Here is a 15,168-nt window from a genome sequence, read left to right as displayed (position 1 = left end):
CTGAGGATGTTTCTTTAACACCTTAATCCCTGTATTTCAGGTCCCTAGGGGAAAGTAAACTTTCTCTAGCATCTTTAATTCACACCCCCTAGCCTCTAGCTTCAATAACAGTATTAGGCGTAAATCAGGTACTCATGGGTGCAACACTTAATGATCACTGAATAAATTAAATTCTCTTAAATTTATGAAGTGATTTTTCTTACAGTCTGACAACCTAAGCTGTCAACCTTGAGGGTTGTTTATGCACACAGTGACATGTTTTTCACTAGAAGCATCATTATACCCATGTAGAAATGATAATCACTTGTTCACAAAACCTGACGTGATGTCAAATATCTATTAATATGTTTTCTCTATAGATAGAATAATTTCCATGTTTATGTATTTTGCATGCATATGTATGTATTATGCTATGTGTACATGAGCAGAAAGGGATAGTAAAAGAGACTATCTCTCTACATCTGCTTAAAAAGGCCCTCCCAAGCAAAGGGAGGGACTATCCTAATCCACCAGAGAGCCAGAGTGCTTCTCCCTCGGTTTAAAGAAACGGTTCTCAACCTTTCTAATGGCGAGGCCCTTTAATACAGTTCCTCAGTCATAAAGTTATGTCACTACTACCTCATAACTGTAATTTTATTACTATTATGAATCATAATGTAAATATCTGATATGCAGGATATCTGATATGAGACCCCCCAAGGGATCATGACCCACAAGTTGAGAACCACTGGTTTAGAGTGTTAGGAGCCTATAGGGTAATGTCGGTGGCACAGTCCCCAAAGCCAAGTTGCACTGGAAAGAGAGTAGCCAGCCCAGAGCTCCAGCTCAGACCATAAAGTCCATGATCCATCTCGAGAGCCTTCAGTCACAGAGGTATAGCTTCTCCACAAAACGACCTAATAGATGGCAGCAGCCTAGAGGGGGAGCAGCACTGGTTCTTATGAGTTAAACAGTCCTGCGAGTGCTGGCTGAGACACTAAGTATTTATAACATTGTTTTTGTGGAAAATGCCTTCTGTATTCCAAACAACACATCAGATATCCATTCTGGGATAAAGATTATTTCTGAGGTTGGGACTGACTGTATCTTGTTAACTGCACTATGTTCAGTATTTTCCTAGGTTAAGACAGCAGCTAGGGCAGCGTCACTAGAATAACTAGCTGCCATGAACATGGGTCAGAAGTATCCATGAGAATAAACACCAAAGGGTAAGATGGGAAGAAATCCAAGTACACTCTTAGGTTGCTAAATGAATATTGATGAACATTATTAAAGGCTATATTAAATGTTGTGGGAGACAAAAATTAGGAAAGATCTTTGATTTTTAACCTTAACCTAGGTGGGGCACAGCAGATAGACACTTCACAAAAGAAAGCTATGTGGTAAAACAAAGGAATACAAACAAACATGAGATTCAGGTGGGGGGGGGGCAGAAGGAGAGAGAGGGAGGGAGAGAGGGGAGAAGGAACAGGAGAGAGAGAAAGACAGGGAGAGGGACAGACACAGGGAGGAGAGGGAGAGGGAAAAGGAGGAGGAAAGAGAAAGGCAAAGGGAGAGAGAGGTGGGGGGGAGGGGGAGAGAGAAGCCAGTGCTTTTAGGTGGAAGCTGAAACTTCAAGGAGGTTTTATGGGGTATGGTAGTTTGAATAAGAATGGCCCCTTCCTCAAGACTCAAGTACTTGAACAATGGGACCCCCTGTAGGACCCAGTACTGTTTGGGGAGGTGTAGGAGGTGTGGCCTTGCTGGAGGATGTACATCACCAGGAGCAGGCTCTGAGATTTCAAAGCCTTACCATTCCCAGTGTCTTCTCATTCTCTCCCCCTTCTCTCTTCACTCTCCCTTTCTCTATGCTTGTGGTCCAAGATGTAAACCCTCAACTTCCTGCTCCAGCTTCCATACCTGCCTACTGCTTATACCTTGCTGTTATGGACTCCAAACACCTGGAACCATAAGACAAAATTAACTCTTTCTTACACAAGCTGTCTTCATTATTATGTTTTATCACAACACAAAATTAATACACATGAGATTTAAGACATAGAAGCAGCAGCAAGTACGGCTTAACAGAAACCACTACAGACATCAGGAGAGTGCAAGTATCATGAATTTAAGAAATTATTGACCTACCACTTCCCAAGACAGATCTCACATACAGGACAACCACAAGGTACTCTGCGAAATTTGAGAGAGACAAAGTGCAAAAGTGTCGTCACCTTTAGTCTTTTCTCTTATGTCTGTCTTCTAACTTCCAAAACTTTCATATAGGATGATGCATGACATTCATCTTTATCTGAAAGCAAATGTAATGGAAGTGTTAAAATAGAAAGAATTGATAGGTAGCTTACAGAAACTAATTAGATGATTGCACCTGAAAAGTAATAAAAATTATATGAAGCACTATAAAATTGATATCTGTTATACTATGAGTCATTTAAGAATCTAAAATAAAACCCTAAGCCCTGCTCAGAGACTTTAAAAAAATGAGATATACAATATTCCTCTTCATTTATTTCACTTCAGAATAATAAAACTTGGAGAAAAAAATGTTATTTAATATTTAAGCCTGGTTTAAAGTGACAGACAATCAGGAAAGAATACCATTGAGGTTGGTCCAGTCAGTGCTACAAATAATACAAGGCTTCTGGAACTTCAATTACTACAAGAAAATGAGGGAAGGCTCTACATTCTGGGAAGAAGATAGAGATGAACAACAGAAGACTGACATGCAGTTAAAGGCAAGGGGCTTTTGGGTTGAGATTGTATTTTAAGAAATTAACTGCTAGATTCAGCACACGGGGCTTCAATTTCTTTCTTCAATTCTTCAGTGTCTACCTAAAATAAGTCACAAATGTTTTTAGTCAAAAATCATATTCAAGTTTATAGTTTAAAAGCATGACTATCAGGCTGAAGAACTAGCTCAGTGGGTAAGAAAATATATTGCACACATGAACCTGAATCCTAGCACTCATGTAAAGCACTAGACATGGGCATACAGGTGTGCCTACAACTGCAGCATGATGGAGAACAAAGACAGGTCTGGGGCTGGAGTCAGGAGAAATACCTGGGCTTGTTGGCTACTACAGTAGCTCCAGATTCAATAAGAGACCCCAAAACCCAGCCTTAAAGGAACAAGGTAGAGAATGATGTAGTAGACCACCTGATTACTTCCTCTGGCCTCTACACGTGCTACAGGCACTCACATACACACCCTACATTTACACGCATACAAACATACACTCTCTAAATGAATTTGGTTATTGTATACTTGTACATGGATGAGATACTGTGAGAGGACTCCATAGGCAGGGAATCTCTTTTGTTACTGCAGGAGCCAAGATGAGAAGAATCTGGCACAACTGCAATAGGGTAAAATATTAAAAACTCACTGAAGATATCCTTCAGAGGGGGGAAGTAGATTAATGACCCCATCAATCACCCCAGTCTAACAACTGGAACCACCATCAACCTTGCCATACAATGACAAACACAGATGATCTGAGCTGTAATAGTCTGTCTTTCTAATCAGAGGCATTAACTAGAACCTTAAGAAATCTGTTCTAGAAGATTAGAGCCCAATCTGTGACCAAAAGATAGAACACATTACACTCATCTGTCTGAAAGGTCAGCAGCTTCAGAGTGGTCATGGGACTTCTTGCACTGCTCTGAGTTAGTGTTTGTTCATCTCATAAATATTTTATTTATGTGAGGATGGGATTCCACACAAGATTGGTATCTGCCAATGAAAGAAAGGGGGGGGGGGAAGGGGGGGGTAGTGACCTGCCCTGTTCTGTCTCCTCAGGGAAGAAATCTGAGATGGACTCTGTGGTCACTTTTGATCTAAGAAATTTCAGGTAGGCAGTGAAAGAAAATAGGAAGTTTCTATGAATTGGTGGATTTAAAAAAAAAAGAAGTAGAATTAGTATTTATGATTATCATTTAAAATCTTTTCATAGGGCAGATACAAATTTAAAAATTAAGCTATATTTTAAAGTTATTTTGGTTACCTGATATCAAAAGACCAGCTCTGAAAACATGCATAGGAGTAAGATTACTGAGCAAGTTGTATTTAGAAAAATACATACATAATACATACATACATATATGTGTGTACATATAAATATAAACACATTATATATAACAACAATTAATTTAAAAGAGGCTATAACTTTGAAAAAGAACAAGGAGGGGTAGATGGGTTTGGAGAAAGGAAAGGTAAGGGAGAAATGATGTAATTATATTATAATCTCAAGAATAAAATAATTTTTAAAAAAGCATATTGCTCTCTCACAAGCTAACACTCATTTCAGTAGCTGCTCAGGGCCCAGCAAATGCTATTCTCAGCCTAAAACAGAGAAATTTCTCTATGTAATGAATGAACTTGTCTATATAAAGAGATGCATGGCTGATCAGTGTGCTGGAGAAAAGTGACAGTTGATGTTCAGCTCCAAACAGGACTCCAAGACTCAGAGAAGATCTAAGAAGAGGCAGAAAGAATGTTAATAGCTCAATGATGGGGAGAAGGCCTTTGAGATGCTATCTTGTAAGCACAACAGGCAATATAATCATGACATCACAGAAACTTCAGCTGACTGCAATAGGCCTGCACAAGACTGGGTCTTAATACTCAATTGTGGATAGGGAGAGGTTCATGGAGCCCTGCCATCCCAACTGAACTACTGGGTACTGATGGATTCTGGAAGGGTAGCCATTATCTTCAGTTCTACCAGGCTTCAGTGAACAACGAAGCTTCATACCCATTGTGACGGCTATTCTTGGTTGCCAATTTAACTACATCCGGAAATCATCTAAAACTCAAATGGTTGGACACACCTGTGAAGGATTTTTTTTTCTTAATTATTTGAAGTAGGAAGACTCAATTCTAATTAAGATCTTTGAGATGAGAAGTTACACAATTAATCTAGATTTTTTTAAGGTGGGAAAATTCACCTTTAACCTGGGTCACCTTCTGCTGACAGCCTATATAAGGGGCATGGAAGAAGGAAGTATTCATTCTCATTTTTCTCTCTCTCTCATTAGAAAGTCTATTCCTTCACTGGTATTAGAGCCCACTTCTTTGGGATTCTGGCATATACTGAAGACCAGCTGAGAACATTCAAGCTCCTAGACTGAACAACTACTGAATTCTTGGACCTTTCATTGGTAGACAACCATTGTTGGACTAGGTGAACCACAGCCTGTAAGCCATTCTAATAAATAAATAAATACCGTGTGTGTGTGTGTGTGTGTGTGTGTGTGTGTGTGTTGTATATATTCTGTAAGTTCTGTTACTCTAGGGAACCCTGACTAATACACCCATGAGAACATAACTGACCTCAGTTAAACTCTGAGTCACAAAACAAAATTTGAATGGCAGAAAGGGACTTGAAAAGAGGGGTGAAGTGCTTATAAGGGGATCTAGAAAGGTTAGAGGATGTACTCATATTATATATGTATGAACTCTGTCAAAGAACAAATACAGTAAGTTATATAAGAACAAAGAGAAATCCCCAAATGATCTGACAGTAACCAGTATTAACATAGTCTTTGGGAACAGCTGTGTATGTGTGTCTCCTCTGTGTCTATACTGAAGGAGGTGGGAAGACACAGACACAGTAAGATACAACCGCTTCCCTATACCCATGATGAACATCCAAGCAGGGAAGAGCAGTGCACTGGCAGCAGCTATGAAGCATGTATATGACACCAGGGAGCACAGTGTGAGATAGGAATTTTATCAACTAGATCTCCTTTACTGCATTTCACCAACTGATTTTGGAAATGGTCATTTACAAATCTTGGTATTTTCTAAACAAAGTGAGTTTATAGATGACAGAAGAAGCTAGTACTCACAAAAGTTTTAAGTAAGTAATCTTTTACAAGGAAGATTTTTTTTTCTTTTTGCTTTTTATTCTTAAGGTCACAAAAGGAGTTTAGACTAAAGAAAAACATATAGAAACAGTACAACAAAACAAAAATGCAAAACAAACAAAAATATCTGTCTCCTGTTATCCTACTCTCTGTTATCACCTCAACCTGTTCCTCTGATCCCCTGGAGATAACTTAACATGTTTGGTTAACTGCTGATCATTGAAAGCAACACTGCAACAAATTTCAATGACACTTTGTGGATCTGCATATACGGGCAGTGTGTGGGAGAGACACTTCAAAATCTGTTCTGCAGGATATTTTTTTATATTTAAAAAATATATATTTAAACATAAAAAACATGCATGTAATATCAAAACTAGCAAAATAATTTTGTGTGTGCCTTAGTATAGCATTTTTACACAATGGAGATAAAATGTCTATTTAAAAATCTATATAATGATTTTTAATAAAGGGGGCTGCAGAGATAGCTCAGTTAGCAATGTACTCACTATAATCATGAATACCAAAGTTAGGGTCCCCATTATTCATGTAAAAGTAGGGCACAACTGCATATACCTGTGACTCTAATTATAGGGGTCTGGGAGACAGAGTTCATCAGGCAGTCAGCCTAGTCAAATCAATAAACTCCAGGCCCAGTGAGAGACACTGCTTCAAAAACTACAGAAGAGAGTGGTCAAGGCAAGGAAGACCTCCAACATCAACCTACGGCAGCATCTCGATGCACAAACACCTGTGTGTTTACACATATATAAACACACAATAACACATACAAATATAAACATATGCACAGTAATACTAATATGAAAGGGAAAATAATGTGAGCTTGCACATCTAAAATATATCCTCCAAGTCAGCAATCATTTTTCAAGACTTAAATACAAGTTTGTGCATAAACACAGTCCTGTATTTTAATAAACATGGCAAAGTACATATAACCTAATGTTCTATATTTTAATCCACTTATTTGTGTAGCTCCATAGCATTCTGTTCATTCACATTGCTGCAGGCATCTGTGCACAGAATGTTTTCCATCTTGCAAAACTGCAATTCTTCATATAATAAGTAAGCCCCTGAAATTTACTTTAGAAATGATTTAACAGCAGGTGTTTTACTTGTGGGTCAACAATCTTTTAAGGGGTTTAGAAGCTAAAAGCTCAGGGATACCCAGGAATTTGCTGGCTGGATGAGAGAACCAGCACCCAAAAGCAGGTCAATAGGCACCCTCTGCAGTGATGGTGATCTTTACTGCTTTTTCCATAGCTGATCTGCAGGAAATTTTAATAAGCATTTCCACAGAAGAGAGGAAAGAAATTAGAAGGACAGAGTAGGTGTGTCCAAGTTCACATAAAGGAAATCTGTGCTATAAAAAATACAAAAGCACACTGTGATTACTCTCAAATCCCCTAAAATTAGCCAACAAACCCTTTAATCATGGAATACCAATTGACATCTAGAAAGACTCCAGATTGTTACAAAACAGTGTGGGAAGTAAGATGGTTCATGTCTCACTGGCAGCAATACATACAATTGGACAATAGGCATATCCAGAAGCAGGCACAGGCCACGTGAACTCAGCCCTGGCAGCAAAACTAGAAACCAAAGCTGCAGGCTGTCTGAGCGTGTCACTGTTGAGAGTCCAGTGTGGTTTCTGTGCTGCTGGCCCCATACCCAAGTAATGGAAACATTCATCTGCAAAGCCTGATGCTAAAATTAAATACACTGGGTATGTTTGCTTTTTTTCAAGTAAATACAATCAAGGCTCTCAAGAGAAAAAATTAAATTTGTTTCACAAAACCAAAAAGTACAGTTAAGTATTTTGTGAGGCTAATACAGTAATTGCATATTATAAAAGAATCAGAAGTAAATAAAATTCCTAGGGACTTATAATGACTTCGGTTCCATAAATATGAAAAAAAATAGTGAATTTGGAAATACTTTTTAAGTTCAAATTCAAATCATGACAACACTCAGATGTGTGCAATTGATCTTGACAATGAGGTTAGATGGGCCTTTCTGTAGTCATTAATTCCTACTTCCCAATATTTCTTCTTAGCTTTCTGCTGCAATGCTAAACTAGGAAGGAGAATGTGAGATGGATTTCCTACTGAACCGATCCAACAATATCTAAAGGAGCTTCTGTATGTTATGAGAGGAAGCATCTCCGAATTCCACTGCAGAACAAAGAACAAGTAGGTTGAGTTGGAGAGAAGTCTAGCAGGAAGCAGGGCGTGTGTAACTTTCCCCCTGCTATAAATGGCCTTCCCACTTCTTGACATGTAGATCACAACTGTTTGTTCAATGTCATATTCACACTTCCTCTACAAATCTTTCACTATCCCCTAATCCCAGTCCAAATGACTTCCCCTCCCCTCAGCCTCTCACTTTGCACATAGTCATACCTAATTTACTAGGTTAATTACCTTTGGATTGGACCATTTAGTGAAAGGTCTAAGGAACCTTAGATGAGGAGTAAGATTTCCCACATCCTTGGGGGAGGCCACATTGGGAGGCGCAATGTTCACATTAGCATTGACCAATACCTGCTGATTTACTAGTACTGCTATTCAATACTTTCCCTAGAAACAGCTAATCCTTGGGAGAAATCTCTGCTTTCTATTGTGAAAATGGTGAATCTCGTCATAGCTTGGGCAATGTTCATAGGTTGTATCTGAAATAATTGTCCTCTACGCTTTTTTGTTGTTGTTTGTTTTTGTTTTGTTTTTCTGTGACAGAGAGAGCAGTATTTTGACTAAACCAGTGAGATACAAACTACCTAACAACTATGGGTACAGTATGCTGGGATGGAATTAACTGTTTTGTGGTAAAACGTTTCTAAGCAATGTGTACCAATTGAGGCTAACAGAAAGGGTGAAGGCAACAGATTAGGAATATACATAAATATGCACTAATGGACCAAGAATCTACATTAAGCAATTTACAGTATCATTCATTCCTATTATGTAACAGCTTCATGTTACACTAAAGAATTAAAGGCAAATGAGAAGCATCAAGAATTCTTGCTGACTCCCCAAAGATCCAAACATAATAAATCTAAGGACTTATCTACCCATGTCCACATAAAACTTCATCACTTGTGGGTAAATTGCATTACACACAGTTTATCACATTGTGAACAGCTGATTTTGCCAGAGTAACAACAAAATGACATCACTCTAGAAATTCCTTTGCTTTAATTTCCGTTCCCAAGTCCTTAGGCTCCAAGACACTGAAAGAGAACAAAGGTCCTCTATAAGCAGTGGAAGCCAATATGCCAAGAGAACTATGTCCTAGTGAAAGCTAAGATGGGGCAGAATAGCCACGGGTGCTTACTGTCCTGTGCACACAATTAGACTTTGTGGCATTAAATTTCTTCTAAAGCTTAACAGAGAAAGGCAAAGATAAAAAACATTTTTTCCAGCCACAAAATACATGTATTTAAAATTATGAAATTAAAATGGGTTGCTGTATACTTTTAAAACTAGAAGGAAAGAAGTACCTGCTCTTGTGAACTGTCAAAAAATTAGGAGTGTTGTTAGTTTGTATCTGATGCAACTTCAGAGACTGACTGAATAACTGGCTACAAGTGTGATGGGAAGGTCACAATGTGCTCCTTTAGAAAGGAAATTCATTTTTCTAGTATCTTTAGAAGGAAGAATGTTGAGTCTAAAAGACAACATCTTGCGTTCAAGATAGGCAGAATGAACTACTTACAAAATTAATCTGACAACAAACATAGTTGCTAGACACCAGTTTTAAAAACTAGTATGTTACTGTTCTGTTGTTTAAATCAGAGGCTTCCTTCTGGGACTGCAAAGCAGAGAGCATGGCCTATATCATGGAGGAAGGATTGTTACTCTTGAAACAGGAGGTTGCTCGCCTACATAATCACCTGGGACAAACTTGGCCAGCGTAAACAGGCAAGAAGGCTAAAGGAGCCTGGGAACATTTAAAATTGTGAAGGAATTACAGCATAGGAAGATCAGAGGGAGCTGAACAGGAAATGTGAACAGTAACCCTTTTATATCTTTGAGCCTCTTCCTATTGCCTGTGATAAATGGAGCCCTACTGCTTGAACATACACAAGCCAGGAGCAGAGTGAACAGGAAAGAGAAGGAGGCATTTTATCCACACACATCAGAAAAGAGCATAAATCTACATTGACATGATGACATGGTACTGCTCTAGAAAACAGACACTGGTTTTTAATTCTAACTGCCACATATGTGCTGTATCACTCACTGCCTTATCCAAGAGAAATGAGAAGAGTAGGCGGAGAGGGAGGGATGGATAGCTGGCAAGCTCATCACAAGTGAGGAAACATGGAACCTGAAAGCTGACCAACAAAATAGGCCTCCGCCCTGGCTGACAGTTAAACATCTTGTTCCCAGTCAGTCTTCAGGGAAAGCATTCTTTCCATAATAAATAATATAAGACCCAATCAGACATTTTTATTCCATCCTTTATCTACTCTATGTAAAAGTTTCTTCAATATTCTAAGCCAGAAGCTTGACAATTCAACTGATTATGAATCATATTAAAGAATAGCTTAGCTAAGAAAGTTGAAACATTTTTAGCTAATTTAGAAAAGCAGATGAGACTGTGCAGATATTATGTATCTTTACAAGGCCCTAGGTTGGGATTTCTTCTTAATGTATCTGCTTTTGGCAAAGAGGAAAGTGCTAAGTTTAAACAGGTACAAAAGATACTAATTAAACATAGCATGGACAAACACACACATCCTTTAGATGGTAAGGACAACAAAATGGAGGGGGGGGAAGACATCTATTTCCAAATGGATATGCTTAAATACCCTCCGAAAGAAATCTCACTTTCCCCACTGGTTTAACTTTAGGATAGATGACCTCCTATAAAAATCAGGCAAACCAAACCAAACATGAAGGTGAATATGTAGATAGCAAAGCAAACCACTAAGGAGAGTCACAAGAACTATCCAGAAGGGTGAAGATTAAAAAAAAAACCAAAGGACCTTTTCACAACAAAGTGCCTTCTTCATGGCCCACAGGGTTTTTTTTTTTTTTTGTTTGTTTGTTTGTTTTGTTGTTGTTGTTGTCGTTGTTTTCCTAGTAATTACTTATATCCATACCTTTTCACACAATAAATGCCACAAAGAGATTCAAAATAGCAAATGAGATAGAAATGGCAGGCTTTTCAGTTGCTTTAAACAATTGTTAATTTCTTTAGCACTGGCTCTCTGACATGTGATTTCAAACCAAACAGGGCTTGTCCTTTCCCAAGGTGCTGAATTGCACCTACATTAGGGAAGTATCAGTAAAACAAGCTAGAGGAGAGCAAAACAAAAACAAAAACAAAAACAAAAAAAAAAAAACTAAAGAGGAGGAGATGTTAGACCCACCTTCAGTCCCCCCTTAGAACGTGGGCCCTGAACTACACACCGCAAACTAAGAGAGCCCCACCTCCAGTGGGAAATAGTCCTGTTCTCTGGATCGCTGGAGCTTGACACCATTTTAGCCCATGTGCTTATCACAAAACCTCATGCCATTCTTGAACATTACTAGAGATTACAAAACAAGTTAAGAATTATAACCAAAAGAAAGCCAAAATAAGACAAATGGATTTTTTTCGGTGTTCCAGCACAACAGAATTTACAGACACACACTGAAGTTTTTAAATCTTGAAGACTAAATATCAAAAGGCCATTCAGTGGAACTTTCAGCACACACTTTCTCCTGTGGAGTATTCCTGTGAATGCTCCTGTCTAGTATCCAACCACAAGAAACTCTGACTGATGCATAATGGCATTTAGTATTTGTTCAAAAACACAGCAATAGGGCTTCTTTTTTCTATTCTGAAAAGAACATAACCATACAGTAACCTCTTTTGAGTAGTAAAGCATGAAAGCAAGCAGGTTCAGTCCTCTGCATAGAGGCATCAGCAAAAAAGGCACTAAGGAGGCCTTGAAAAGGCATGGCATGGACAAACAAGTATGCCACCTGCTACTGGCACTTTTGTATAGCACTTAGCAATGCATCCATGTAATCTCAACCTGGCCACTAGATAAACTGAATGCTACTATTACTTGGTTAAAGCAGTATAACAAGGTTTTACAAAGTCTGTAGTTGATTAAACAACAGAGAGAAGTTAGACATTTCTGATAGCTAGCCCACTCAGTAAAAATCTTTATCATGGAATGAATGTTGATATACATTGAAGCAAACTCCCCCAAACCAGTTACATATAAGCACTTTTTCCTTTTCAGCCTACCTAATACCACACTTCTTCCCAACAGTTCCTGTAGCAATTCAGGGTTCCCTCTACAGTAATGTTATTCACACCAGTATGACTAAGCCCCACAACAAAAGTCACATTTCAGAAACAAATACATTTCCTACAACTGTCTCCAACATAAGGATATCATCACAGGCACAGGCTTGGAAACTATCATTTACTGAGGAAATGTCCAGGGTTATATTCTCTCCTTACAATGAGGCACGCTGCCACCTCATTCCTGAATCCCAGCCCTGCTATCTCCAGCTTCTGGCCCAGCACACACTGGACTTGAACCTGACCAAGGCCAGCAGTACACAAATAAAAAAGCTCTCTTCTTACCAACTTCTGAAAGGCATTATTTTTAAAGAGAAAACTTGAATTAGAATATGCAATATTAGCTTTCATTTCAACACCCCAAAGAAAATTTGTTTATTCCTTTCCCCCATCCCAGATCCCAAACCCAACCCCTTTAAGTTTCCTTTCTGCTTTCATGTCACCTTATAAAAAGGCACTCTAAAAGTTTCAGACTTAAGATGCAAAGTTTCCAGCATTAGTATTGTAATATAAAGGAAGATGAAGGTGAAATTTTACCACATCTAAGGTTTTTATGCAGATCATGAAACTAAACTCTATGAAGCCTGCTAAATGCCTTGTCCTAGTATATAGGGACCACCCCACAGTAGATATCAGATACTACTTGCTACTAGTGATATGTATGTAGAGTAGGAAAATTAAAACATAGCACAAATCAACTTATTAAGATGAAGCAGTAACTGACAAAATCTGGTTCCCTGTAACCATTTATTTAAAACAAAACTGATATTCCATGGTGGTGGTGTTTTTTTGTTTTTTTTTTTTGTTTGTTTGTTTGTTTGTTTTTTTTGTGTGTGTGTGTATGTACATGTGCATACAGGTATTTATATTATTTGAATAATAAATGATAAAATGATCCCTGGGAAGATGGAAGGGTCATGTCAAAGAGAACTTTGGTCTGCTTTAAAGTTAAAAAAAGCAAAAACCATTTTACCTTTCTGCAGTTGCTCTACCACTGAGCTATACCCCCTCTCCCATTTTATCTTTCTAAAAGAAGTATGTTACAAACTATTAATAATGTTTCATTATTAGTCTCAGTTTCACATTTTAAAAGGTGTATTTGTTTGTTGCTGGATCTCAGTTGCTAACACCCCACTCTCTCTCATTCAGCATTGTCATTCAATTGTTACATAATGCTTAACAATCTTCTTAGCTGCCTTCCTCCTGCTGCAGGAACAATACCCTCTTGAACCAAAAAGGGCCATGCACACAATTTTATTAAGTTTTAAAACCACTGAACACATTTAATCAAGGAAGAAGGAGGAGTTCAAAACCCAGGAAACCATAAATCAAAACAGTTCTATATAAAAAGACACCTTTTCCCTTTAAATTGTGTATATGTTTACATTTAATAAGCCATACACAGAAAGTCAAATAAGGCTTGATTCTTTTAAAAAGGCCAAAGATGTCTACTTTAAACCATGCTAACAATTTCAGTGTCCTAAGGGTTGCTGTAATGAAGATCCTCTCCTCCTTGGCTCTTTCTAACTTCTCAACTTGGCTGTATCATATTGGTACTACTTTTTAAAATTCTATCTTTCCTCCTTGTTCCAGGCCATAGTTGACTTTTAATCCCATTCCTTTTTCCTTCAGATCATCTAGATTTGGGCTCATAAAGTGGGGACAAAGCAGGTCACCAAAGCACACATTATCTCTCTAAGAGCAGTCAGGAGTGGGTCTCCTAGGGGTCAGACATGGATATAAGCCAAATGCTCTGCCAGATAGGCCTAGCCTGGACCCATCAATTTGCACATCTCATGATAAATTAAAAGCTTCTTGTACAAAAAGACACTGATATTCCAGAATATAATGGCTAGAAAAAGCAGCCTCTACCTTAGATAGGAAGACATTGGGCTGAACAGGAAACTCCCACCCCAAAAAAAAAAAAAACAAGAAAAAAAAAAAAAAAAAAAAAAAAAGAAAAGAAAAAGACAAACTGTGGGTGCAAGAGGTTGGATTAGATAATCTTTTTAGGTGCACTTAAAATGCAGGAAAAGCCTTACTGAGAATTAGTGAAGAACAATGTTGATCAAAAACATTACCCTTTAATTTCAAATAAAAAATTCTGGATATAATTTGTAGGCAGCACAAGGTACCTCATTCATAACCATTATCTTTGTCTTCAATTTTATTTCTAGAAAATGAACAGTACATGTATCATTAATCTCTTCTCCCAGATGATAAACTATGAATCTGATGAATATCAAGCAGCTACAACCACTGAAGTATTGAACATGGTTTCCTCTATCAGGTGACTTCCTTCAGTCTATAAGGCTGAGTCCTAACGCCTTGCAGAATCAGGAAATACAGGTGCTTGAGGATGCTGGGTTCTAAGAACACATCGAAAGCTAGCTGCATCAAATATTGTTTACTCACCTGTTTTACCTATTGACTCACCTCTGCCTGGAGAACACCCTGCAGTCCCATCAGCTAGTACAGTGCCTAACCCAGAGTAAATGCCACACAAAACCTGAATGACACATACTATGCACTTTCTATTTACCTGTTCTGACTCACTCAAGTTCCCCAGATAAAGCCATTCTTGGCAGAGCCCCTCAGATACAAATGGTCCTTAAAAGCATATCATATACACCTGTTCATCTAAGCTAATATTTTACTTGACCTGTTTTAATTTATTCCTGGTAAACTTTATTAAGACAAGATAGTTCCTGAAAACTTTCCACAGAAGCTTTTGAAAGAAAGTGATTAAAATGATTCCACCTATTTTGTCCTTGATGTAATGACCAAAGAGAATACCTAATACATTTTCATGGACAGGTTTTTCTTCCATGATCTGGATGGAGCAAAGACTCTTCTAAAAGAATCATCCTGTGACTGCTGTGGGACTTTCATTCACGAAGCACTGTCAGCTCCATCGAAAATGTGACATTTTTATCATATGAAAGTTCTGCCACTCAGATAAACTTGGAAGAAGAA

General features: G+C 38.1%; 1 protein-coding gene across 4 annotated transcripts in view; it reads right to left on the bottom strand.

Annotated features, from left to right (window-relative positions):
* Positions 1-15,168, bottom strand: part of Znf438 (zinc finger protein 438) — a 127,510-nt gene that overhangs the window by 87,001 nt on the left and 25,341 nt on the right. For all 4 annotated transcript variants that reach the window (XM_051205646.1, XM_051205644.1, XM_051205647.1 and 1 more), the window contains exon 2: positions 2,214-2,290. The gene's annotated coding sequence lies outside the window, so the exon portion shown is untranslated. The remainder of the gene's footprint in view (positions 1-2,213; positions 2,291-15,168) is intronic.

This window comes from Phodopus roborovskii, unplaced genomic scaffold (assembly GCF_943737965.1).
Source record: "Phodopus roborovskii unplaced genomic scaffold, PHOROB, whole genome shotgun sequence".
NCBI lineage: Eukaryota > Metazoa > Chordata > Mammalia > Rodentia > Cricetidae > Phodopus > Phodopus roborovskii.
The sequence above is the reverse complement of the archived record's forward strand: the minus strand, read 5'-3'. Positions and strand labels throughout refer to the sequence as shown.